The following is a 27,248-nucleotide window of genomic DNA, read 5'->3' as shown; positions in this document are numbered from 1 at the left end:
CCTTGCTGCGGTTATTTGACCCCAGCAGTCTTTTCTGCCCAGAGCAGGGGAGCTGGACCTGATGATCTCACAAGGTCTCTTCCAGCCCTAAACTTCTACGAATCTGTGAGTATGATTGTCTTCCATAATTGTTTTATCTGTGGGTCTGAAGATGGATGTCAGGGCCTATTTGGGATCAAGAGACTCTGTTGCAGCTCAGGTACATATTTCTGTGAGGGGCAGGTGGCTCTGGATTCTTGGTTCAGTCTGCAACACACTGGTTCTGCCGCTCCCATTTTTCCATCTTCTGTTGTCATTGTAAGGTTTCAAAGCACTGAGATCTTTGCAGCAGACAATTTCTCCATTTGGGGCAGTCCTGGGCTATAGTCTCCCATGAGTTGATGTAGATGTTGCAGTTTTTCAAGTTGGTCTTGAGGACATCCTTGAAGCACTTTCTCTGCTCTCCCCTGGAGTATATTCCTTGACTGAACTGGGAGAATAAAACTTGCTTTGGGGGTCTTGAGTTGGCCATCAGAATGATGTGGCCAGTCCAGCAAAGTTGATGTTGGATGATAGTTGCCTCAATGCTCGTGGTGTTTGCTTGCAAGATGATGCTTATGTTAGTGCGTCTGTCTAACCACTGGATTCAAAGGACCTTCTGCAGGCAGTGTTGGTGATACTTCTCCAGTGACTTGGTGTCTCCTGTACTCTGTCTATGTCTCAGCTCTATAAGTAAGGTGGGGATCATGACTGTTTGATAATCCATGAGCTTGGTTTTGGATCTGATGTTGTCATCTTTGAACACTCATTTCCTCAGGCATCCAAAGGCTGCACTTGCACATTTGAGGCAATGCTGGATTTCTTTGTCGATGTCAGCCTTCTGTGAGAGATGGCTTCCCAGATACGGGAAATACTCAACATTCTCCAGAGTCTCACTGTGAATCTGAATTATAGGAGTAGGGGTCTGCTCATTAAGAGCTTGTTGATGGAGGACCTTAGTTTTCTGAATGTTGAGCATCAGTCCCATTTTCTTATATGTCTCAGTAAAGACGTCAACAACTGCCTGAAGATCTGTTCTTAATAAGCACACATTACAGCATCAGAGTACTAGAGCTCAATGACTGAGGTTGGGATGGTCTTCGTTTTGGCTCAGAGTCGACTGAGATTAAACAGTTTACCATCCATTTGGTAGTTTAGCTCCACTCCAGCTGGAAGCTTGTTGGTGGTCAGATATAGCATCAGGGAATATTGAGAAGAGTGCTGGAGCAATGATGCAGCCTTGCTTAATTTCCATCTTAACTTCAAAGGGACCTATGATAGATGTGTTATGGAGAATCACCACTTGCATACTGTCATGGAGCAGGCAAAGAATGGTGATGAATTTTTGTGGGCATCCATACTTCAGAAGGATCCTCCACAGTGTTTCTCAATTGACAGAGTCAAAGGCTTTCTTGATGTCAAAGAAGGCCATATAGAGGGGCATGAATGTCATGTGCCTGCTGAGCCTGGGGGGGTGCGGTGGTGGCGGCGGGGGTGTGGTGGTGGCGAGCGGGGAGCTTCCGCAGGCAGCCGCAACAGTATCAGCAGCAGGGATGGGCTGAGCGGGCAGCTCCTGGAGGCGGTTGCAGCGATGTTGGCGGTGGGGGTGGGATGGGGGTGAGCGCCAACAAGCGATTGGTGACCACCCACAGATGCCACTGGCAGCATCAGCAGTGGTCAGCAGAGGTTGGCAACTGCCCTCAAATGCTGCTGGTGGTGTGAGCAGCAAGGGATGGGGTAGCGAGCGGCAACTGCCTGAAGGCACTGCCGGCAGTGTCGGCAACGGCCAATCTCAGGGGGTGCATGTGCACCGGCGTGCACCCCCTACACGTCGCCAATGTAGAGGGATTTAGGTTGTTCCTGACATTTTTCCTGCAACTGGTGAGCAGTGAAGATCATGTTAGATGTGCCTCTTGATGCCCTAAACCTACACTGAGATTCCAGGAAGAGCTCTTCAGCAAATGGAAGGAGACAGTTCAGGAGGGTTCTCGCAAAGATCTTTCCTGTGGTGGACAACAAGGAGATTCCTCTGTAATTTCCAGTCAGACTTGTCTCCTTTCTTGAAGATTGTCATGATTATAATATCATCCCTGAGGTCATCTGGGATTTCCTCATCAGTCCAGATCCTTAAGAAGGGGGCATGGAGCTGCTATGTGAACTCCTCTCTCCCCTGCTTGAAGATTTTGGTGGGGATTCCAATAGCTCCACAATAACACAGTTAACAGCTATGGATACACTGACAATATAGGGCTTAAAATCAATACGATGCTGTGGCTAGTAAAGCGACCAAAACACTGGCTTGCATCCATAGATGCTTCTCAAGCAAATCCCAGGACGTCATTCTCCCCTTGTACTCAGCCTTGGTGAGGCCACAGCTGGAGTACTGCATCCAGTTTTGGGCTCCACAATTCAAAAAGGATGTGGAGAAGCTTGAGAGAGTCCAGAGAAGAGCCACGCGCATGATCAGAGGTCAGGGAAGCAGACCCTACGATGACAGGCTGAGAGCCCTGGGGCTCTTTAGCCTGGAAAAGCGCAGGCTCAGGGGTGATCTGAAGGCCACCTACAAGTTTATCAGGGGTGACCACCAGTATCTGGGGGAACGTTTGTTCACCAGAGCGCCCCAAGGGATGACGACTAGGTCAAATGGTCATAAACTACTACAAGACCATTTCAGGCTGGACATAATGAAGAATTGCTTTACTGTCCGAGCCCCCAAGGTCTGGAACAGTCTGCCACCGGAGGTGGTTCAAGCGCCTACATTGAACACTTTCAAGAGCAAACTGGATGCTTATCTTGCTGGGATCCTATGACCCCAGCTGACTTCCTGCCGTTTGGGCAGGGGGCTGGACTTGATGATCTTCCGAGGTCCCTTCCAGCCCTAATGTCTATGAAATCTATGAAAGACCACTCTTCCCAGGAAGTCAGTGTGTTTGGTGTTTTGGGAAGTCAAGGCAAGGCTCATGTTCTTTTCAGTCTTGGCTTCAAACCTTTCCTGGTCCTAACGGGTCCTATTGTTTTACAAACATTTTGCTAAAAGCTGCCCTACAGGCTGTTCTGGGTCTATGTAAGTGAGGCATTCTGACTATGTTAGCCTGGAGAGCGCAAATATATTTGTAATATTTGGGCTGGCAGATGTCTACAACTATTTTACTGCCAACACACACATAATTGAAAAAGAAATCAAACCATGGCAGATGGCATTGGTGGTTGTGCTTTTGTTCCTGATAGAAAGCTGAGAAACTCAGACAGTCACTCACAGTTTGCAGGGAGAGGTGCCTTGCAAATTCCAAGTTTTATGAAAAGAATGGTCAGTATCTAACTTTTGAAAACTTAGCATACAGTCTGCCTGACCAAATATAATACTTTTATCATAGGCAGGAAGCAATAGAATAGTGGGGGGTGGGGCTCAGATTGAAGAAATACAGTTAGGGAAAAGGGGAGGGAAGATGCAGGGGACTAGAGATAGAGAACAGGAAATATAAAATGGCAGATCCTGAAAGACAATGGAAGACATAGGATAGCAAAACCAAAGGCCAGAACATTACCTTAGAAGGAGCAGAAATAACATTCATATATTCCGTACCCACTGGGGGCTGATTCTCCTCCACGTTGTATCTTGTGCTAAGTAAAGAATGTGTAAAATGCTACCATCATAATTCCATTTTCTATGCATAGGTGTGGGAAGAAGCTGGGGATTTCCCTGCTGTGTCTGGCAGAATTTATCCTGTTTTCCAGATATTACTCAACTTCTGTCCACACCAGGGTTGAATGTATCACTAGGCTCTCAATCCTGGGGAAGGGATACACCCAAGTCCTCTAAAAGGGATTTTTCTCCCACTGGCAAATAATTCTGTTTTTGAAGCTGTGCAAATGAGATCACTCGGGCACTATATATGTGCTAAAAATATCCTTGAAAAGCAAACTTCTGATTAGAGCTAAGTTCCCGTGTAGTCTCAATAAAGTTTGAATGGGATGCGAACTGATTAAAACTGTTAAGCATTCAACTAAGAGTTAAACTATTGAGGATATTAACCCATGAGCAATTTGTTGTATGGTAGAAAAGGCCAGTGCTCTGCCCACATCATCTGCCTTGTGGCAGCTGCTGAAGGGTGCACTCTGGAGACTAGACACTAAATGAATGTCACCTACAAATGAAGGGAAGTGATTCAAACTTCAAGAAAGATATGGAGAGATAGGAAGGAGTCCAGTAGAAAGCAATAAAAATGATTAGAGGCCTGAGAAACATGCTTATGAGGAAAGGCTGAAAGAACTAGGATTGTTTAGTCTGAAAAGAATATTGAGGGGGGATTTGATAGCAGTCTTCAAATACCTGAAGGACAACTATAAAGAGGATAGACTTTTCTCTAGAGCTAGGGACAGACATGACACAAAAAACAGTTTAAGTGATCAGAAACTGGTTTAAACCTGTACAGATGTTCAGTGCACATAAACCTGTTTGAAAATGGCTGGAACCGGTTTCAGATAAACCTGGTTGAATGTAGTATCTGACTTAACTGATTTGGCTCAAACTGGTTTATGCAATGTCTGTCCCAGAACCCCTGCTGGTTTAAGATAAACCAGACTCCCCCAGCATCTTGGCATTATCTCTGGGCTGGGCGATGCTCTCTGCTCCACACCAGAGCTGTCCCCTCGCCTCTGTTCCCTGGCCGCAGCTCCAGCACAGACTTGCAGGCACAGCAATGTCTGGTTTCCTCTCACTTTTCCCCTGCTTTCCCCCTCCCCTCCCCACTCCCTGCTAAGTAGGGATCCCCTGTCTCCTCTGCCTTAAACAGATACCTAAGCATTAGCTAACAGACTACATGGTGGCTACGGTCCATGCTGTGGCAGACAGCAATGTTGGCTTAGGACAGGCTTGTCCAACATATGGCCCGTGGGACGCCATGCGGCCCGCCAAGGCATTTTCTGTGGCCCATGGTGCTGCGACAGGAAACAAAAGTAAACACGGTTTACTTTTGTTCTCACCCCTTGTTCCTCCTCTAGCCCCTCAGCAGCTTCCTAATGGCTGCTGAAGGGCTGGGGAATGGACAAGCATCAGCGCGGCGCGGCCAGGTCCCTTGCGGGGCCAGACCCCTCCCTGGCCGGGGCTGGTGCTGGCTGTGGCTGCTGAACAGCCCCGCCCCGAGAGCTGGTACCTGCCTGGGTGGCCGCAGCCAGTGCCACGGGGTCGGGGCAGGTGCAGGACGGAGCCTTCATGGGAAAACTTTGCTGCCGGGTGGTGGAGGAGCGGCTCTGCTCGCGGTCCCGGGACACGCCAGTCACTGGCGGGGAGGATGCACATCTGGGAGCACCAGTGCTCCTGCCCCCACCTCCCCACCCCAACACGAGCCTGTGCCCATGCCCTGCACTGCCAGAGCAGCCCCGAGCGGGAGGCCAAGCAGCAGCCGCTGGCACTGCCGGCCCGCGCCTGCCTCCTCAGCTGCCCACTTAAAGCCAGCCCCTCTGTCCTGCCCTGCCCTGCCCCACCCCAGAGCAAGGCGGCGCCTGCTTCGCCAGCCAGTCTCCCCCCCGGGCACTGTGGTTCTCCGAGTCTGGCTGCCCGCATGTGTGGCCCCGAGGGGGCCGCTTCTCATGTGCTGCTGGGGACAGGAGGAGCCTAGTCGGGTCTGCACTGGCCAGCAGAAGTGGCGGCAGAGCCATGTGCTGCTCGGGATGGGACAAGCCTGCACCGGTCAGTACTGAGTGGCACATGACTCTGCCACCGCTTCTGCTGGCTGGTGCCAACTTGGCTGGCCTCCTCCTGTCCCAGTAGCACATGGGAAGCTGGCTTCAGCTGCATGCTGCTTTTCCTCGCTGGTGCCGACCCGGTTCTGCCCAGGCAGGTCCTGCAGCACCATGTCAACCCGGGCATGGCACCGTCAGGCCAGGAGGGCTCCAGGTCAACCCCGGCCTGGCCCTGCGGCTTCTCCAACACCAGGTCAACCTGGTTGTAGCCAAGCAGCTCTGCAGCACCATGTCAACCCAGGCATGGCACCAGGCTAGCCGGGCAACAGGTCTGTCAAAATACTGTCCGGTGTTTGGATTGTGTTTGCTTCTGTTTCTCTTTGTGCGGGATTGGGGGTTCAACTTGTTACTACTTGTTAAAGATGTGTTACTAACAAGTTATTAATTCAATAAAAGTAAATCTTTTTGAAGATTATTCTCAAAAATGCCCATATTTTGTTGCTTTGATTAGTTTCTGTAACAGGAGGGCGGTCAGGGTTGCCGTGCTCTCCCCTGCCGCCTCCTTTACCATGCCAAGCTGCCAACTAGCACCCTCCAATTCTTGCCCGCCATGACTTTGATCTCATATATATATTTTATAGGGAGGCTGCCTTTCATCCTCTTGTCCACAGTTCTCCTGTTATCACTAGTTCCTCTCCTGTATTGGGTGTTCTGTACACCCCAGCCTTATGGGCTATGCATGGCTCCAGCCACCCCTGTACCACGCCCCAAGCCTCACAGATGTAACTGACGTTGTTCGGTCTCTCTCTCTCTGCGCCCTCTGTGGCGCTCGGGTTCTCCACAGCCCTGTCTCTCTCTCTCTGCGCCCTCTGTGGCGCTCGGGCTCTCCGCAGCCCTGTCTCTCTCTCTCTGCGCCCTCTGTGGCGCTCGGGCTCTCCGCAGCCCTGTCTCTCTCTCTCTGCGCCCTCTGTGGCGCTTGGCAATCGCTGCCCCACTCTCTGGGGCTTCTCTCTGCCCCCACTCTCTGGAGCTGGGGTTCCCACGCTGCTGCAGGTCCCCTATGAGGCCTCCTCCATCCCCTCTTAGCCTCACCCAAACCACCAGTCACAAACAGCAAACAAAACACAAGTCCCTTGGCTACAACGCAAACTCCAGCCATCCAGCTATAACATTAATCCAGCCACCCCTAGGGTGCTCCATCCTTTACCAGTCTCCAGTGGCTGATGCATTCAGGGCTCTTCCCTCTCCTCGCTCAGGCAGAGCTCCTTCCCCTTTGTCTGCCAGCAGGGAACTCCCTCCTGGCCTCCAGCCGGTGATTTATATAGGAGCCAGGCCCTGACCTTTCTGGTCAGCTGACTAGGCAGGTGTGGGTCACTAGTTCCTTCTAATTGCCTCAGCAACCGGCACCTGAGTAGTTATCCCAGCTCTTCAAGTAGCAGGCACCTTAGTGCCCTGCTACAGTTTCCACTCTGGCTGATATCTTTTCCACATTTGATCTGTCAACTTGCATTATGCTTCTTTCATTTATTGAGAAGTGAGTAGAAGCGAAAGTGTTTATTTTAGTCAAGTGTTTGGTATTATTTCATTCTTGCTTTTATATTGTTTTTATTTTGGATTTTAAACCACATTTCCAGACCCATTTCATTATCACTTCCTGCAACTTCATTGGTGTCAAAGGTCATGTGACATCACTTCCTGATGTGATACCACTTCCTGTGAGGTCTTTGAATATGGCTCGCCGGCCCAAAGGTTGGACACCCCTGGCTTAGGGCTTTTTGGAGCTAATCAAAGCTCAGCTGGTAATGTCCCTTTATTTCTTCTTTGTTTAAGAAGAGTTTGAATTAATGAGAGAGGCTGTTTGTTTTCTAATGGGTGATAAATGGTGATAACAGAGCTGATAAATGCTCTGTGATCATTCATGGGAGTGGGGGGGAACCCCTCTCTAATCTTGCCAGGGCCTGGCCATGTCCCCTTCAGCTCAGCCCTATGCAAGGGAAAGGAGGGCTGCTCTAGTGCCCTCCCTTCTCCCACACCCGGGTTCTAGGCTGAGCCACTGCTAGCATGTACCTGCATTTCTGGGATGTCTTTGCAGTTTCAAAGTGATTCAGCCTAGCCAGGTTAGACTAACCTGCAAAGATTGAATCAATTCAGGCTCAGGCTTTTTGAATGTCTATCCCTAGTCTAGAGCTATGGAGGTCTAGGAGCAATGGCCTCAAACTACAATACAGGGAAGTTAGGTTGGATACTAGGAAAAACATTCTGACTATGAGGATGGAACTGGTACCTAGAGAAGCTGTGGAATCTCCATCCCTGGAATTTCTAAGAGAAGGCCTCAGACACTTGGCTGGGACCATTTAGTCAGGGATGATCCTGGCTTGAGCAGGGGGCTGGGCTAGATGACTACATACCATACCTTCCAGCCCTACTTTCTTATGATCCTATGAAAGCTACAAACACTGAAAATAAGCCTTTAGTGAAAAAAGAGTAAATGATGAGGGTTTCAATTCAATTCAATTCAATTTATTAAGAATTCTGGCTGAAAGCTGTGCTCTGAAAAACAACATAACAGACATACAACCATAATATAAATTTGAACAAAAATAACAGAAACACAAATATATTAATAAAATAGGGCCAACCATTATAAAAGCATTTTTCCTACGCCTAGAACTAACATAATCAAGTACAAATATGGTGATAAATCAGATCATGAATCTATAAAGATGTTGTGCATAGGTCCACAATTAATACAGTAAAAAACAAATATAGTTATAAAGTTTATCGGTCATATCAACAGTAAAGGATGTTTAGCTCTGATCACTTCAGCCTTCTAAGCAAAATTGCAAGACGGTTTACTAAATATAGATCTGTTTGCTGGAGGAGCCATATTAATTGCTCTCTATTTGAATAGTATGACAATTTCTGCAAGAATGGTGATAAATACTTTCTCCTTATGTTGTTATATAGAGGACATTCTAAAACATAATGAATAGTGTCTTCCAAAACTCCTAGACAGGCTGGGCAACATCTTTTAGACCTTGGAATAGAAACTCTACATCCAGCCAAAACAACTGTGGGCATCTGTTCTGCATGGCAATATCTCAGAACCTCTGGAAAACCTGGATCTTTTCTAAGGAGGAGAAGAGTCTGTCATTGTCTTTGACACAGTGTCCCACCCTAAAAAGTGCAGGAGAGAAAAGCTAGCCAGGAAGATTGAAGAGAAGGGGGATTATTGATGTCTTCTATATAGCACAATTTGAGCAAGTGAGATGGTAGAAAAGGCAGGATTTTCATAGATTTCATAGACATTAGGGCTGGAAGGGACCTCTCAAGATCATCGGGTCCCACCCCCTGCCCAAAGGGCAGGCAGTCAACATTTTAAACCAGACTCCTGCCAGTCTAATAATAATATTAGTTAAAATGGAATCTAATCCCATCTCTACTTTCAAGAAGGAATCGGGAGTTGGAGGAAGAAGACCCAGAAGAGCCCTGAAAAACTTATTCTAAGGTATAGCTACACCATTACTGGTGGCATAGCCCCATACCTCAGCACCATACAGGATCGGAGACTTTTTATGGTAATGTGGGGGCTTGGTCTGATCATCCTGCTGTGGTCTCATAACATTTCTTTATAGTCACTGCTGTTTGGGCTGCCTTAGTTTTAACCAACTGAATGTGGTGTTTCCATGATGGGAAGCTGTAAACGTCACACCCAAGTACCTACAGGTTTTAACAACTTTGAGTTTGATTTTCCCCATGTTCCATGGGTATTTCATCAAACAGCTTCCCAAAAACATTATTTTGGATTTATTATAATTTATCTTTAAGTTATTTTGTCCACAAAGATGCTCAAAAGTTGTAATTGCTCTCTGTAATCTGTTGGGGGTTCTGGACAGTATGACAGTGTCATCTGCATACATTAAAATAGGGATTGGGGTTGCTAGTAACTTTGGGGGATGAAAATGAGCATCCTGCATGTTTCTGATAATGTCATTCTTATAAAGGTTAAATAGCAAGGGGGCCAAAATACATCCTTGTCTAACCCCTTTTTGTGTCTGAAATTTCTGTGTAAGTTCGCTCCTCAAGCCCCACCTAACTTGCGCCCATGTATCTTTATGATAATCTATCAACAGATGCAAAAGAGAAGTGTCAATCCCATAATTTAACAATTTCTCCCAAAGTTTACTTCTATCTATACTGTCAAAAGCTCTTGACAGATCAACAAATGCAACATACAATGCTGATTTATGCAAGTGCGTATCTTTATGTCTCAAAAACGGAAGGATAAATATGTTATCAATAGTGGAATATCCATTCCTAAAGGTCTGATGTTCATATAATATGTTTTCTCCTTTTACCCATGCTATGAGATGGTATAACAAGTGGTGCCCAAAGATTTTAGCTGAGATGTCTATTAAACTTATGGGGTGATAAGATTCTGGCTTATCTTTTAGATCTTTCTTGAAAATAGGTAGGATGGTACTCCCTTTCCAGGAATCTGGGATTTGGCCCAGCTCAATTATAGCGTTATACCATTTTTCCAAGACCAGAGTGCACCATTTGATATTATCAATATCAACTTCCACTGGTATTCTGTTTGGGCCTGGGGTTTTATTCTTCTGTTGTACTTTGAGGAGATGTTTTATTTGATCCTTTGTTACCCGATACTTAGTTGTATCAGTAACAGGTATATTACCCCCTTGATTACTATTTATTTGTTCCATGGAAGAAGTAAACTGATTGGAAAAATATTCTACTCAACTTTCTGCAGTAATGTTATTTTTGATGTTATAATTATAGTTAGCCGTTCCCTTTGACACAAGTAGCCAAAAGGTTTTACTATCTTTGGTGATAATTGTTGACCCCAATTTGTTCTATTGCTGGTTGTAATGTTCTTTTTTCTTATCCTGGAGGAGCAGTTTATATGCTTTCCATAACTTTCAAAACTCACTCTGAAAAGTTGTTCCAGTGTGCCCGGTTTTCCTTAATTCCCTGTCTTTCCTATTTAATGTTCTTTTCCATTCTACACATTCTTTATCAAACCAGGAAGCACCTTGTTCTTTAAATATCTGTATGGGATGGGAGATTACAGGTACCGAGAGGAGTGAGTAGAAAAGATCTTTAATTTGCCGGAAATGCTCTAAAATCTCCTCTGGTATTTGGGCTACTATTACCAAATTTCTTAAAATAATGATGAGGGTTTAGCTTTCACTTACTACAGGTTAAGAGTATATACACAAGCAGCTACCACAGGGAAACTGATGAGCTGCAACGCTCAATCTCTTAAACCTCACAGGAATTAGTTCATATATCTTGAGAAAAAGGGCCCACCTCAAGAATCAATAAATCAAATGCAGACCCATATTGAAAAGGAGAATTCAACATGGGTCTAGGAGCCAGAAACTGTCATAGGTTTCTGTTATGGGTTTTATCTTGGCCTTGGGGATCAGGGTTCAGAAGCTAAGGGTAAACATTACTGGAAGTCCACAAGTCAGAGTTGAAGATCACAATGCCAGGTGTCAGCTTGAGCCTGAGATATCATGCTGAGGGCTGAGATGGGTCCATGGTTGAGGCCAAGCTAGAAGTCAGAAGCTGGAGAGTTCAGAACACACCACAAGCAAGAACAAAGCACTGGGGTCCAAGGCAGAGTGCAAGGCAGGAGCAAGACAAGAGGCAGAGGAAGGCACAAAGATCAAATGCTGGAGCAAGGCAAGAGGCAGAGCAGGAGGCTCCAAAGCAGAGGACCTAAGAGAGAGGCAAGACAAGAGTGAGACAGGGAGGTCCTAAACAGCAAGTCTACAAACACTGTTGTCAGGGCAAGACCCCGGGGAAGTGTGTGCACTTTGCGGGTTTCTTTAGCCTCCCCAACAAGGGCTTGTGGATCCATTTATTCCCTGGGGTCATGTGGTTTCCCACTGGGAACCACACAGGAAAGCCCAGCCTGGGCTGGGTCCAGAACCCAGGCAGCTATTTGGTAGCACTGAGGACTGGAGAGCTCCTCCATCTCCTGCTGCACAGTGCTGGTTTAAAGAGGTGCCTATGCAAGCAGAGGACGATGGGGGAGTTCCCTCCCCAGCTTCTAGTGCCAGGTGGCTCCTAAATGGGTGAATGCATTCCCTGCTGCATGTGTCAGGCACCTCTTTGTACCAGTGTATACAAGCTTTGGACCCAAAGTTGTCCTCTGTCCAAACCTCAAGATTGGGATGGGGGCTATGTGCCAGACCCTGAAGGTGTCCCATGCCCTGAGGCTCTCCAGAACTTAGCACTTTAAAGAGTGTCAAAGATCAGGGGTTGTAGGGCAAGACTTTTTAAGATGCCGAGTCCTGCTGAGCCCAAACCCTGATGCAGATATTCAGCTGATAGTTAGTATTAAGACCTGGGCAGTTCCCATCCAGGTTCCAGACCTGTGGCTCCCCGGGTCTTGATGATGAGGCATGCCACATGTTCCATTTATAGCATCATATAAAATATCCACAAAGATGTTATGCATTTTTGGAATAATATCTTTATGCTTGATTTGCCATTTTATGGTGCCAAAAATCAATAAACATGTGGCATGTAGCTATTTATGGCACAGTGAATATGTTCATATAACATGGCCAAGGCCCTAAATTCCAACTAAGCTGAATTTTGGCACATATGAAAATGATTTGTATCTGGCCCACAGGCACCTAGGACCCTAAGTGTTATTTCAAGTCTATGAGACTTAACTCTCCTAAGAGCCCAAGTCATCTTTGTAAATGGGACTCAGGTTCTTAAGTTGTTTCACTGCTTTTGAAAATGTTACCCTGTAACATGAGCTGAAGGGTTTTGAGGTGCTGATGCTCTATGACCCAGTCATCACATCAAATAACATCCTGAGAGCCAAATTCTGACCTCATTTGGAGTTGTAATAGCCACGCAAACTGTAGTGATACTACTCTGGATTTACAGCTGTGTAAAGTGAGATAAAAAATTGGGTCTGAGATTTTTTATCTAGTTGTCAGATTATCCATCAATTAGTGGTAATTAAAAGAAAAATTTTCTTCTTTGTTTATGCCACAGCAAATCTGAAGTAACTCTATTCATTTAATAGTGTCACTGCAGTTATACTCTGAAGTAACAAAGAACAGGATCTGGTCCAACGTAAAATAATCATTATGGTCAATGTCAGATTTTTGAGGCAACACCAAAAAAGATATAAAAATAGGATTAAATGTACATAATGTCTGCTTTTTGGTAATAGCAGGAATTTTAATTATGTGTCTTCCTGAAGAAAATGGAACCTTTGAATTATAAGTTAACTTCCAGTGAGGCTGACCCTTTTGTCTGTGAGACTGAGATTAAAGAACAGTCATATTAAAGAGTGAGCTCTACACCATTTGGACTTGTAAACTAAAATTGAAATGCTATGGGGTATAATAATTTTTATTCAAATGAAAGATTTGAGTTTCCATTCAACAGTCAAAAGGCTGAGGTGTCCTGCCTTCATCATGCTTCACAGAAAATCCAGCTCCACCCAGGCCCACCCTCTCTCTGCTCATTTTGTAGCAAGGCCTGGGCCACCTTCCAGGAACCCCGAAGATGAGCAGGGATGGAAGGCGTGTGAACAGCTGCAGTGGAATATTCATTCTTTCCCAAGGAAAATTCCAGTTAGCTACATCTAGCCATTTTCCAGATGGGCTGTGCTTTCTCTTCCACAGATTTCTTAATATTAAATACACAAATTAATAATATTAAGCACCACTTTAAATGTGTTTTTGATTTGAAGGCCTGATATTCTGCTTCCTTGAATTTGTGTGTAGAGCACGTGAAGTGGAAGGAAAGCATTACCATTTTATTCTGGTTGTATAAAATCACTTATACAGCAGTGGAAAATCTATTCTATTCCACGTAGCTTCTTACACCTTTGTAGACGAGAAACTTCCAGTAAGTCATGTGAGTAGTATCTGCTACATGTGGTTTGCTTTTCTCATCCTCTCTTCAAGGAAAAAATTGTGTACTTGAGTGTTTTGGGTTTGCAAGGTTTGGTTTGAGGGGAGATTTTAAATGTACATGCTGCAACATGTAATCGGGTCTTAAATATCTAACTTGCTTGTTTGAAGAAGCCTACAGAATCTTCTTGCATAAATACTTTAAAATTTAAAATCCAGCTTAAGAGCTCCTCACTTATTCAAGCACTAAAGCTGCAATTCATCTTTCCCCTCTGTATTTATGATATACAGACTTGGATGGAGGATAGAATTTCAAACAGACAGATTTAAATCTCTGAGGAAGGGAAGTGCAGTAAAATAAAAAGCAGTATCATGCATATATAATTTGTTTCTTTTATCTTCTGCACAAAACCTGAAAAAGACAAAAACCCATGTGCAGCTCCAGAACCTCTATCAATCTTCTTGAACAACAACTGTAACTAGCATTTCCTATAAATCCCTTCACAAATTAAAGTCTGAGTGCATCGGGTTAGAAAAAAAGAGTCGCCATGGAAAAACTGATGAGATTTAACTTAGAAGAGCACTAGTTCAAATGATTAATTCAAGATCTGTAATTTGGGCCTGATTCTGCATACATGTTAGTTAAATGTAAACCCCCATTTACCTCAGTGGTGAAATGTTAAGCTTACCCCAAAGAAGAGAGTAGGTCTTGTGACTAAAGCACTGGGTTTAATCTCAGGCTATATATTTTGCTCTTAGTATCTGTTACATAACTATTTTGCTGCCATCATCTAACCTCTATACCTGAGTTTTTCACTTTTTAAAATTACAGTAGTAATAATAATCATACTATTATTGTGCTAATGGAGAACACCAGAGTTATTTCTTAAGCACTTCTTTGACAATCTTGAACCACCTTTTGTATTTAAAATAGCATTTTACTGAGACAGATTAAAATGTCAGCATTCAGCACTGGTGTTCCCGATAATTAGTATGAGGGGTCATTTAGCAACAGTTGGCAGACAGACTTTTTAATGGCATCTGTCATGTAACAGTTCCCAATTAAATGCTAAATTCAGGTCCACTGATATTAATTATACCTACTTGCACTGAAGCTGAGTTGGCCTTAGAAGTAGTTCATTTGATTTGCCATCATAATATTCTATTGCCAATTGCCTTTCAGCCGAACTGATTTATTTAGCTAGTACATGTTGCTTCATATTCCTACTGTTTCTCTATGAAAGACAGTACATAGTAGGGCTGTGTGAAGCTTCAGATGCTGATTCAGTTTGGAGGAGATTCAGCCCAATTCAGCAGGCTGAACCTTCAAATCCAGATTGAACTGGGAGACCAATAAAAAGGTCCGAATCGATTTGAAGCTCTCTGAATTGATTTGGAAAAGATTTGGAGAGCTTCAGAGATTTGGGCAGTCCCCACTCACTGCCACAGGGAGCTGGATCCAGACTCCATGCTGGTAAGTAGGAGGCGGCGGGGGAGAGCTGGAGGAAGGGGGAGGGGACCATGGGGGGACCCTCGCCAGGCCCCATCCCTGCCTGCTCCCCCAGCCCCCACCAAGTGACCCACTCTCCCAGTCACATCAATGGCTGCCCTGCCCAGCCCCAGTGTCCTGGTGCTTTAAAAAAAGAAAAAAAAAAGCCCCACCCCACTGGCTCATGCCAGGCAGGGAGGCAATCTCCACTGCCCCCACTGCCCCGTGCTGTGTGGGGGACTCTGCCAAAAGCCCCCATCCCCTGCATGCTCTCACAGCCGTACCTGATGGCTGCCCCACCCAGGCTCAGCATCCCGGTTCTTTTAAAAAAAAAGAAAAAAAGCCCCGCACTCACCGGCTGCTACAGTGGCCATTAGGGCTTCGGGGGCTCATGGCAGAGTTCCCCATGCAGTATGGGGCAGCAAGGTACAGCAGGGATCACTTCCTTCCCTCCCCCTGGCCTGGCAGCAGCCGGTGAGTGCAGGGCTTTTTTTTTTTCTTTTTTTTAACGAGTCGGAAGCTGGGGCCATGTGGGGGATGTGGCCTGTTTGATTCAGAGATTTGGCCTTTTTGACAGCAGCTGAATCTCCGAATCAGATTCAGCCGACTTGATTTGGGACAGTGATTCAAATCACCGAATCGAATTATTGACCCCAGAACTGGCAAAATCCAAAGCAAATACTAGCCACTTCACACAGGCCTAGTACATAGACGATGTTGGCTTATGAGCCACGGGTCAACTGACTTAGTTTTCCATATGTGTGTTCTGATTATCAAGCAGAATCTTGACTCAGCCCACTATGCATCTGATAGCTTGGATTGGTTCTCTGTATGCCCCTGGTCCTGGAATAACTCTTTAGCATCTATAAACCTATGTTATGCCAAAGTCTGCAAAATCCTTTGAGGAAAATTGAGATTCATAGGTAATATTCCCAGTGATTCCATAGCTAGTGAATATGACTTTTGTGGGTTATTTAATATTTACAGGTTTCCTGATTAAAGTTATCTACTGCAGTAATCCACAGCAATGATAAAGTCCCTATTACTCCTCAGAAGCAAATCAAGTACAGTTGCTTTCCATAATCTTTTCACATTTTACACAGTATCATTAGTTCTTGGTTCTTCTTAGACAGGCGTTCCACCATATCAGTTGTTTTAGTGTGATAAAAAGCAGCTGTTCACATGTTCATGCTGTCTGTCACACTGAAAAAATGGCTGATTTATGCGACAAAAATGACAGAATCACAACAAAGAAACTGCAAGCAATTGTCTTCTGGGACAAATTTAATAAGTGGACAGGTCTGGGAGACCCCCCACTATCTGGTAGGGCTGTGCTCTCCTTCCCTCACTCTGCAGAAGGAGAGAAGGACTACCTCTGTGACAGCAAGTTCAGCGGGGAGCTGTAAGGGAGCCTGGGAAGGACCAGCTTCCAGAAGGCCTTGTCCCAGTTGCTACCCTGCAGCAGGGCTGCAGCAGCAGCAGGGGCTTGCATGCCACACCAATCTCTGGTCTCCAACCCCAGCAGCAGTTTCAGTTTTGGGCCACCTGCAAGCTGTAAGCTCTAAGCACCTACAACTTTAAATGGCTGCTGGTGATGGAGCACCAGTGGCCCTGGAAAGTTCCCACCTGGCAAGCAGTCTCACTCTAGTGCAGGGGTGGGCAAAATATGGCCCGTAAGGCCATTCTATCCAGCCCGTGGGCAGCCCACGTGGGCTGCAAGTGCCTGTAGGACACGGGCCACGGGGCGGGGCAGGGGCTGCTTTTCCCTGCACCAGAAAGGAGTCCAGGGAAAAGCTGAGTGTGGGGGAGGGGGAAAGTGGCCCCTTGCCGACCCCGTGGCCGGCGCCCAAGCTGCAGCCACTCGCAGCCCGTGTGGGTCTGTCTGGAGCAGGCACAGGCAGAACCACATGGGCTGGCCATGGGGCCGCATGGGTTGCGAGCAGCTGCAGTGTGGGGCGCCGGCCATGGGGCAGGCAAGGAGCCACTTCCCCCCCCCCGCACTCAGCACCACCTTGTAACCCTGCCCTACTGCCAACCTGGGCCCCGCGCCAGTTCCTGGCTCGCCCATTGGGGCTGCACATGGCGACAGCAACTGCAACCCCACTGCTTGCCGCACCAGGCAATGTTTGCCACCACTGCCTCTGGGCTGCCCAGCACATGAGCTCTGGGCAGCCAGCAGCAGCCAACACTGCCCAGCATGGCAAGAAGGGGGGCCGCAGCTGCTGCCACCGACGGGCGAGCCCAGAGCTAGTGTGGTGCCCAGGTTGGCAATGGGGCTGGGTTACAAGCTGATGCTGAGCATAGAGAAAAGCAGCCCCTCTCTTGTTCCATGGCTGGCACCCCACACTGTAGCCACTTGCAGCCCACATGGGGCTGCCTGTGCCTGCTCCAGACAACCCCGCATGGGCTGTGAGTGCCTGCAGCAGGGAGCACCAGCCATGGGGCAGGCAAGGGGCCACTTTTCCCCGCACTCAGCACCAGCTTCTTTCCTGCCAGGGAGCAGGGGGTCGGGGCTGTGTGCTGCCCCCCGCCTGTACCACAGGGCTGGGGGGCACTGGAAGCGAGCAGGTGTGGGAGCCAGCAGGAGCATGGGGCCTGCACCAGTGTCCCGGGGCCAGTGCCAGCGGGGCCCAGAGCAGGGTGGCAGGAGTGCAGGGTCCCAGCCGGCAGGAGCTCTATGGAGCTGGGCCAGCTCCCTCCTCTCCCTGCTGCTGCAGCCCAGCCTGGCTCCACAGACCCCTGCCAGCCTGTGCCCTGCTTTGGGCCCCACCGGTGCTGGCACTGGGACATTGGTCCCAAGACATTGGGACATTGGTCCCAAGATGGTGACTGGGGGCGGGGCACCTGTCAAGGGGAGGGGCTACCCATGCGGCCCTCAACAGCCTGCCAAAACTGGGTAAGCGTCCCTCCGCCTGAAATAATTGCTCGTCCCTGCTCTAGTGTCCTCCAGTCTCAATCAGTTGCTGCCTATAAGGAGCAGCCCCCTAGCACCTTGGCTGGAAAACTTGCCTTTGTGGCAATGTTATCATGCTCCTGCCAGGGGGCCCATGCTTGCGTAGCAATACAAAAATAACCTCTGCCAGAGACCTTCAGATATTCTGGACAGTTTGAAAACAATGCAAGTTTTACCTACCATCTTTCAGGCCAAGAATGTATTTATTGTAAACCTGCCTTCAAAAATTCCCTTGAACAACTGTGCATATAGTTAAAATTTAAGTAAGGAGTCAAGAGAGATGGAAGGCATATGGACCTCAAGTTTCTGAGCTGGGTAAAGATGTTTGCAATTTTCACTCTGATGGAAAAAATAAAAAATCTATTGAGTGTAAATGAAACTGAAAGTACTAAAAGCTCTACAAAGTCTTCTATTGTCTTGATTAAAGAAAAAATTCTTTTCAGACATAAAACTGAAGTCACAAAAATGGGATAAAAAAAATATGCTTCCAATATTACATTACACTGGAATTCTTTCCAGTCAGTCCAGCTAGTTTGTTATTAATCAGAAAGTATGTACATTTCTCTGAATATTTATATTTTATACATACCTCTTCATTTCACTAAGCCAGAGATTTCTTGATCCTCATTTCTTCAAGACCCTGTAGTACACTGAATGTATTTCCCATCACAGTAGTATTAAAGACTCTTTTCTACGTGACTTGGATGATGAGAGTTAATTTGCTCCAAAACAGGTAAGTTTTAAGATGGCCTAAAATAATTATCTACTTAGGTTTGTTTTCTATCCAATTAGCTGTTTTTTCTTTGTTTTTTTTTTATCTTTGTTACAGACATCTGCATTCAAGGTTGCAGAATTTGCTATCTCGATCTTTTGTGATTTTAGATATCGATTGAAAAACAGATTAAGCTCTGAACTGGATGACTGCGATTATTGATGATGAACTATCCCCAACTCCAACCTAACAGAAGACTTAATAGAATGCTATATGCTTATTTTCTTTTCATGAGATACCATGATTTGTTGAATGGTTTCTATTGTTTCCTCTTTCCTTTGGGAAAGTTTATATATGTATGTAAACTAATAAGTAAAAAAATAAATTGAAATCTTATACATGCATTGATACCGCATGGGAAAAAGTTAAACACACAATATATTAGCAGACAATTATATTTATACAGCTTCTCTCCTATGTGCTTTGTTTGTTTTTATTACAGTACCACATGAAATTAGGTCTCTGCAGAAGTTCCATTATTCATAAAACCCAGCAATCTCTGTGACACACTTTCAAGCTGCTGGGATGATTATGATGTTACAAACAAAATTACAATTTAAAATGAAATTGCAATTTCATATTGCCTCATTCTTTTCTATTAATCTTCCAAAATGGCATTATGGAGCTCTGTATTATTGCCACATGTTTCTAAGTTGACTGTACTCAGTTTACAAGTAAAACGAGGTATATATTTTTTCCTGTTTTTTCTGTTAAAAGGATTTCTACAAGTCAGCTGTCCTTCTTCATCTTCACTAGCAGTGAACGTTCTGCAGGCTAATTAAGTTCTGCAGGTCTGTGCAACTGTACTGCCTTCACATTATATCCCCAGCTGCATCCACATAAACCCACTGGCATCTCACTGGGAAAGCAGGGATAGAGCTGATTAGATTTCTGTTGATGACCTGCAAGATGAAATGGAATCTGGCTGCCTCAGTCTTTATTGTGTTGATTTTGCAGTGTTAGCAGGAATGCTAAGAAGTAGAAACATTTATCACTAAAATAAGCAAACATTACTCTGAATTTAGAAAAAGAACAGAACTGCTCTTTAAGAAATTGCCATTTATAAACTGCACTCTAATTTGGGATGCATGGGTGCAAGATGAGATGGCTAAGGAGAACATTAAAATTAAGACCCTCTTTCTACACATGCATTTACTCCGGCCTAAGTTTACTCTGATGTAACTCACTCTGGTGGAAGCATTTTCAGGGCAGGTGTCTACATGTGTGGGGATTAGGGAACAGATTTGCACCCAGTTTCCTGCAACCCTGCAATGGGCCCCTCCTGCCCCCGTGGGGAGCTCTAGGCTCCGGCTGCAGCTGCCAGCACCTGGCAGCCATCTTTAAAAGCTAGCTCTGCTCCCTAGGCAGCCTCTTCCTTGCTCAGGAGCAGCATGCCAAGCACAGGGGCAGCATGCGGGAGCTCTCTCCTTGCCTACTCTGCCTCCCCACGCTATGGCTGCTCTAGCCCCGGCACTGATGACCAGTGCCTCACACTCCTGCTGGCCAAGGTGCTGGCCCCAGCAGGACCCCCCCTGCCCAGGCCCCAGGAGAGCCATGCACCTGCCAGCAGGGGCCAGGGCACTGGGTGCAAGGGGCCCAGGCTGACCACCTCCTCCAGCATTCCCTGCTCTAGCTTGCCTATGCCGTTACCCACGGACCCCCAACCCTACGCATCCACCCCCTGCACCATACTCATTGCAGACACGTGTCAGAAGAACAAGTCTTTTATTTCCTTCACATCAAACAGATCCTCCTTCCCCTCAGTAGCTCCATCTCTGCACCCATATGGAGCCAGGATGAGCAGTGGGGCTGGGCCTAGGTGCGGGGGCTGGATGGTGGCAGACTTGGAGCAGGGCCCAGGCCTCTGGGGGCACGCGGTGTTCATGCTTATAAATGTGGGGGTTAGAGGTCCTGCCCTGCTCAAACTGATGCAGCACTTGTGCCTTGCCCCACAGCTACACGAAATTTAAGCAGGATTAAGGGTTTTTACTGTACAGTAAACTATGCTAATGTACAGTACTGCGTCTCGTGTAGATGCATCCAGTGAGAGGCTGTGTTAGGGTGAAGTTACCTGTTACACTTAGACCATACGAAATCTGTAGAATGTTAAGAGGTATAAAGTAATATTGTTCTGTGAGCAGTCGCATGCGAAGGGTAAATACTATTTCTTGCCTGTGCAGCTCTGATTTGCCACTAGAGGGCTGGCAATGAGGGGTGTGGCTAGGAGCCAAGACACCTACCTCCTGTCTGGGGGTGGGAAGGCTGTCTGGGTGTGGGAAGGCTGAGGATGGTGCATCTTGGGGTGTTGAAGGACACATACTGCTCATTTGTCTCCCTGGAGCAAGCTGAATTTACCCTAACACAAGCTAGGTAGCAGAGCCCAGAGTTAACTCTCGCCTGAAGTCACATAACTTTGACATGCTTAGAGGACATTTAGCATTAGTTAACAAGCTTGAATATAAGGACACTTGTGTTTTAAGTGCCCCTAGTATGGCCTAGGTGTAACATGTAACTTTACTTTTATGCTGAAGTCAGGCAGAAGCCCAAGTACATTTGCACTTTATAGACTAACTAAACCAGAGGGGCAAGTCTTTTGCCTATGTTCACAGCGGAGGAGGATTGCCAGGTGGCTTTTCAGTGGTAGATGTGAAATGAGTTGGAGTGCTCATCTCAGACCAGCTTCTAGTGAACAGGAATAGGCATCACAAATATTATTAATTACAGATGAGACCATAAAAGTCTGCCCCAAGAGCACTAAACAGACAGGGAGCTTTTTATACCACTCAACAGGGCCTTCCATGAGGTGGCTGAAGATTACTGCTGGGGAAGCTTTCATCTCTCCTGCTGTGCTTCACGTGTGGATAACCAAAGAACACTAATGTCCAAGGCTGCCAGTCCTACACCCTCTCAGTGGGTGCAAAACCAATTTGGTACTCTGATTTTGACCCTATGATCCAAAATTTCTTCTTGCTTTTTTTTTCTTTTTTGTCCCTTGTAATCAGGTGATCCTATATATTTTTTTGTCCTTCACCTCTCCTGAGAGCAGGTAGTTTTTGTATTATGGACATGTGGGGATTCAAAAATCTGCATCTTTTATGACTGGGCATTGCCCAGTGTTCAGAGTTCCCATCTGGTTCCCCTTTGGTGACTCCAGGATGTTCAGTGCCATCCTAATTTTTTTCCATTTGTTGTATGCTGTTATCAGGTTAAGCTCTGAGTCCTGTGGCCTCTTTGCCACATGCTGGGACAAGTGTTTTGCTGTTGCTAAGCCCACCATCCCAGAATTTCATCAGGTCTGCATAAAATAAGGACTGCATTAACTTTTCAAAAACTGGGTATTTTTTAATTCCCAAGAGAAATAAGAACTATATGTAGAAGTGTTTCTAAATCAAATGTTTTCCAAGAGACATAAGTGGGTCTTACGTTGGTAAGAGCTGAGTGACACTTTTATATGGTTGCTATGTGGCACTGAAAGGAAAGTTCAGACATTTTGTGGCATTTTGCTTTAATTGGTACATTTCTGACAACATAATTCAGGCTTCTTTTTCCAGTAAAGGTTGTGATTAATCACTGTTCAAAGCTAATTTCACTTCTTTCATCACAAAAGGCCAAGTGGCCTAGATGCACCTTTCAATCAGAATAAGCAGCTAATCTAACCAGGGAGTGCTACTAAATATCAGCAGTGACAGCCTGGCCTTGCCACCCTCCCAAGGCCTGATTAACCCTTTAGTGGGCCTTAGGCAAACAAACTCATGGGCTCCAGGCCGGTCAAGACTTAGACCCTGCTTCCTACCCCAGTGTTGCCACCCCCAGGGAGCAGGGCTTGGAGCCACTGCTAGGAAGCAGCCACGGTGGTGGTGAGGCTAGTGGAGGGCAGGGGGAAGGGAAGGGAGGCGGATGGGGACATTTTTGCCGCCACCGTGGAGGGAAGAACCAGGCCCCCTTGGAACATGTGCCTAGTTTGCCTATGTGTTAATCCTGCCCTGTACTTTTCCATTCACTTGCAAAGTTGTCCAGCACAGTATTACAGAGGAACACTCGGGATACTGGGGCTGTGAGCATGCATCACAGTGAAGACTTCTGCTACGCCCTTTTCTCTCATGCAATATGTGCCTCTTGCATTGCTCTGTATTGGTCCAGCCTACTGATGCACAGCCTTTTTATTGCCATTCCTATAGCCGTGTTACTTATAGCTCTTACTCCCTAGTTTTTGAGTGTCAGGAGTGAAAAGACCAAGACTTTCACAGCTCCTGCCTCTGCTCCTTCATAGGGCATAAAGTTGGGAAGGATCTTTGTACCTTCCTTTTTCCAATCTACATCATATGGACAGATCTAAGCACAAACCAGCCCTATACATAACAGAAGCAGATGTCTTTCTGATGGACCATAATATATCATAGACACTGAATGTGCAGGGGCAGTGCTGGGTTGAGCTGATTTGCTATCTTCCTACAAAAGTCTCTGAAGAGAGAAGTTTAGAATCATAGAAAAGCAGGGCTGGAAGGGACCTCAGGAGGTCATCTAGTCCAAACCCTTACTCAGAACAGGACCAGCCCCAACTACATCCCAGCCAGCTTAATATGTGCTTTGGTTACTATAAAAGGAGAAGCTATGGCAAGTCAATATCCTATAACAATTTCTTTATAGTTGGGGTCCATCTAGATTTCACAACTGCCATCCAATATGCCAGCAAATGAAAAAAATCAATTGCTGAAAAGCAGCAATGTTGGTGTGGAACCAACTCATGGACTGTGCCTGGCCCTCCTTTGGTGACCCTCCCATTAAAGTCTAATCCTCTATTGTAGACCAAACAAGACCTAAAAATTTTGCTACATGTAGTACCACTTGTACAAATCTAATTGAAGCCAGTACAGTCTCTTTTCCAGAGAGTCTAATTGCAGAGAAAGGATTAACTGTCCAATAACGACTCACTGCGTAAAAGCAAATGTAGTGATTTGGGAAAAATTGAAAGCCATTATATGATGAGAATGTTATATTGCTTATTTCGTATGTAATAGGGTAGACTTTTTTCCATTCTCTTTTCCACCATGGCTCTGGGCTCCATCCCCAAATTAGGGGATAACAACAGTCCATAAAAGGCAGTTGTGCTCTTTCTCACCCATAACCGCCACAAATGGTAGGAAGATGTTGGTTAATATCTGCCTGCTACTATGGGTTCAAAGGGACAAGCTTTTGCCAAGTACAGTTAAAAGCAGCAAACAGCCTGTTTCATAAATGAGTCAGTAGCTTGTCTGCAGGTGCCTGGGTGGGGTCATCGTAGTATTCCTGAGAAGGAGGGTGCAGCCAGAGACTGGAGTAAAGTAAGGGAGTGATGTAAGCAGAGGGAGAGCTCACCCTCCACACTCCGGCTTAGGGGAGCTGCACTTCCCTTCTTGGATGGCTGATAGGGTGAGGAATCACTTGATAGGATAATATCAATTGGGAGCAGCAGCAGAAGGCCCCAACTGTTGTCTGAGAAATTTTTAGGGCTCCTCAAATTTCTTACCAATAGCAGAACCTGCCCCCACCATTTCCCAAAATGTACATCTGCTTCCCCCAGCACTCCTTCACCCCTCTTCTGGAAAATTGTGTCTTGTTAGTACAAGATGATGCAATACCAGGCTCACCACATGATGCCAAGACAAATTAAACCTGGGGTGCCAATTCATTCAGCCCAAAAGGGTCAGATGAGAGGTGCAGGGCTGGTCCATGGGCTGGACTGGACCCACAGACTAGCCTCACATTCCAGCGTGTGTCCTGGAGCAGCTGGAATAGGTGCTGCTCTGGCTACGCTGCATGGTCCCAGAGCAATTGCTGCCACCAGGCTGTGCCACTTGGCTCGGGAGCTGCTGCCATATGCCGTATGGCCCCAAAGCTTCATGCAGGTGCCCCAGGACTGTGCTGCACATGAGAACCACTTTGCCACTTTGGGACACAAACTGGAGCAAGGACTGCATGAGGCATGCAGGGCCATCCCATACACCCTGCATGCCTCCTTTGGGTTATTCTGAGACCCAGGGCAGCACCAAGGGCCAGAAGATATAGCTCTGTGAGCTGGCTCTAGCCCATGGACCATATCTTTGACACCCCTGGATTAAACCAAATAAAAATTTTACTTTTTTTCTAATGCAGGGATGGTCTATGAGTGAGCCCATTGAACATCTGGCTAATTAGGAAGTTATACATTCCAGGGACTAAGTGAAGTCCTCTGAGATATGAGGTTTCAAAGGCCTACACGCAAACTTGCACTGATATATTTTTATTTAAATCTGTTCAAAGCTCTATGTAGGTACTACCCTCACCCTGATTTAGAAACAGCTTATTTTGTTTTAGCTTAAATCAGGAAGGAATGGATGCAAATTACAGAAATTTATGTTATGTCTAAACTGATTTAGGCATGTTTGGGGGGAGGATTTTTTTTTTGTTTCAACTGAATAGTTTTAAAACATCTCCTTAGTTAAATCTGTGCTAGTCTGGGAGTAGCCAAGGCCTAATATACTGGGTTGTACAGTACTTGAATAATAAATTGAAGCATATTCATTCACTTCTCCTGTGGTTGGAGGGTTTGAGGAAAGAAAAGGGTAAAGCTACATCAACAGGTTACTTTGAGATAAGATAGGGTATGACCTTATAGCACACTGACTACCTTATGATAACTGTGTGTGCGCATAGATTCATAGATGTTAGGGTCGGAAGGGACCTCAATAGATCATCAAGTCCGACCCCCTGCATAAGCAGGAGAGAGTGCTGGGTCTAGATGACCCCAGCTAGATACTCGTCTAACCTCCTCTTGAAGACCCCCAGGGTAGGGGAGAGCACCACCTCCCTTGGGAGCCCGTTCCAGACCTTGGCCACTCAAACTGTGAAGAAGTTCTTCCTTATGTCCAGTCTAAATCTGCTCTCTGCTAGCTTGTGGCCATTGTTTCTTGTAACCCCCGGGGGCGCCTTGGTGAATAAATCCTCACCAATTCCCTTCTGTGCCCCCGTGATGAACTTTTAGGCAGCTACAAGGTCGCCTCTCAACCTTCTCTTGCGGAGGCTGAAAAGGTCCAGTTTCTCTAGTCTCTCCTCGTGGGGCTTGGTCTGCAGGCCCTTGACCATACGAGTTGCCCTTCGCTGTACCCTCTCCAGGTTATCCGCATCCTTCTTGAAGTGTGGCGCCCAGAATTGCACGCAGTACTCCAACTGCGGTCTGACCAACGCCCTATAGAGGGGAAGTATCACCTCCCTGGACCTATTTGTCATGCATCTGCTGATGCACGATAAAGTGCCATTGGCTTTTCTGATGGCTTCGTCACACTGCCGGCTCATGTTCAACTTGGAGTCCACTAGGACTCCAAGATCCCTTTCCACCTCTGTGCCACCCAGCAGGTCATTCCCTAGGCTGTAGGTGTGCTGGACATTTTTCCTCCCTAGGTGCAGCACTTTGCATTTCTCCTTGTTGAACTGCATCCTGTTGTTTTCTGCCCACTTGTCCAACCTATCCAGGTCTGCCTGCAGCTGTTCCCTGCCCTCCGGCGTGTCCACTTCTCCCCATAGCTTTGTGTCATATTCCAGAGTAAATTCAAAAGTACAGCAGGAAAAATCAAATATTTTAAGCCTGTCCTCTGTGAACTGGTTCAATATTATGTGGAAACACAAAGCATTCTGGGCCTAGGGTCCTGTCAGTCCTCCATGCATCCCAAACTGCACTGCTCTTCACACTCACCGGACCCACACAACACATGCAGGGCAAGGGTGCTCTGGAGTGCTTCCTCCCCTGGGGTGGGCAGCCTGTACCACAGGAGCATAAGCAGAGACTGTTTTTTTAGCTTTCAAATCAGGTAAGAATCCCACCCCAGTTCTCAGCGGACTCCAGAGCCCCTCCTGCCCTGCTCCAAATAGGAACAGTGGTGGCAGCAGGAGCCACAGACAGGTTCCTCCTCTGTGCTAAGTCCCCCCAGGTGTTCCCTGCCAGCCCCAGAGCAAATGTGGGGAGGGAGAACCCACCTGCTGCCACCACCATGGTCCCTGACTGAGCGCAGCTGGAGTGGGGCAGGGGCAGCTCTAAAGGGCTCTCCCACTGCAATCACTGTGGATGGGGAGGGGAGGGGACATGCTGCTCAGGATAGAGGGGAAGGGAAGGGGAAGGGGAAGAGGAAGATTATTGTCCATTTTGGGAGATTGCTGCTTCCACAGCATGGTCTGAAGGGCGGGGGAAGGGGAGGTGAAGCCACACTAATGCATCGCCTCTGGATCTGTTCCTGCCAGGTGCTGGGGGCTGCGTGCCCCCCTTGCTTGTGGTTTCTGGGAGGCTGCATGCTCCACGGGTGCCCCTAAAATCTCCATCGTTGCTCAACACTGGCCCTGAAATCTATACTGTCTGTTCCCTGGTAGAGACTCTGGGGTGCCAGGCTTATTTGGGGCATCCTTTGCTCCAAA

The 27,248-nt window shown here is 46.6% G+C and overlaps 1 protein-coding gene across 7 annotated transcripts in view; it reads right to left on the bottom strand.

Annotated features, from left to right (window-relative positions):
* The window catches only part of C1QTNF7 (C1q and TNF related 7), a 107,291-nt gene that overhangs the window by 21,181 nt on the left and 58,862 nt on the right, over positions 1-27,248 (bottom strand). Inside the window, exon 1 of one of the 7 annotated variants that reach the window (XM_059721589.1) lies at positions 6,908-6,991. The exons of the other annotated variants lie outside the window; for them this stretch is intronic. The gene's annotated coding sequence lies outside the window, so the exon portion shown is untranslated. Of the gene's footprint in view, positions 1-6,907; positions 6,992-27,248 lie in introns of those variants that run through there. 7 annotated transcript variants of the gene reach the window in all.

This window comes from Alligator mississippiensis, chromosome 2, assembly GCF_030867095.1.
Source record: "Alligator mississippiensis isolate rAllMis1 chromosome 2, rAllMis1, whole genome shotgun sequence".
NCBI classification, from domain to species: domain Eukaryota; kingdom Metazoa; phylum Chordata; order Crocodylia; family Alligatoridae; genus Alligator; species Alligator mississippiensis.
This window is presented reverse-complemented; position numbering and strand designations above follow the sequence as displayed.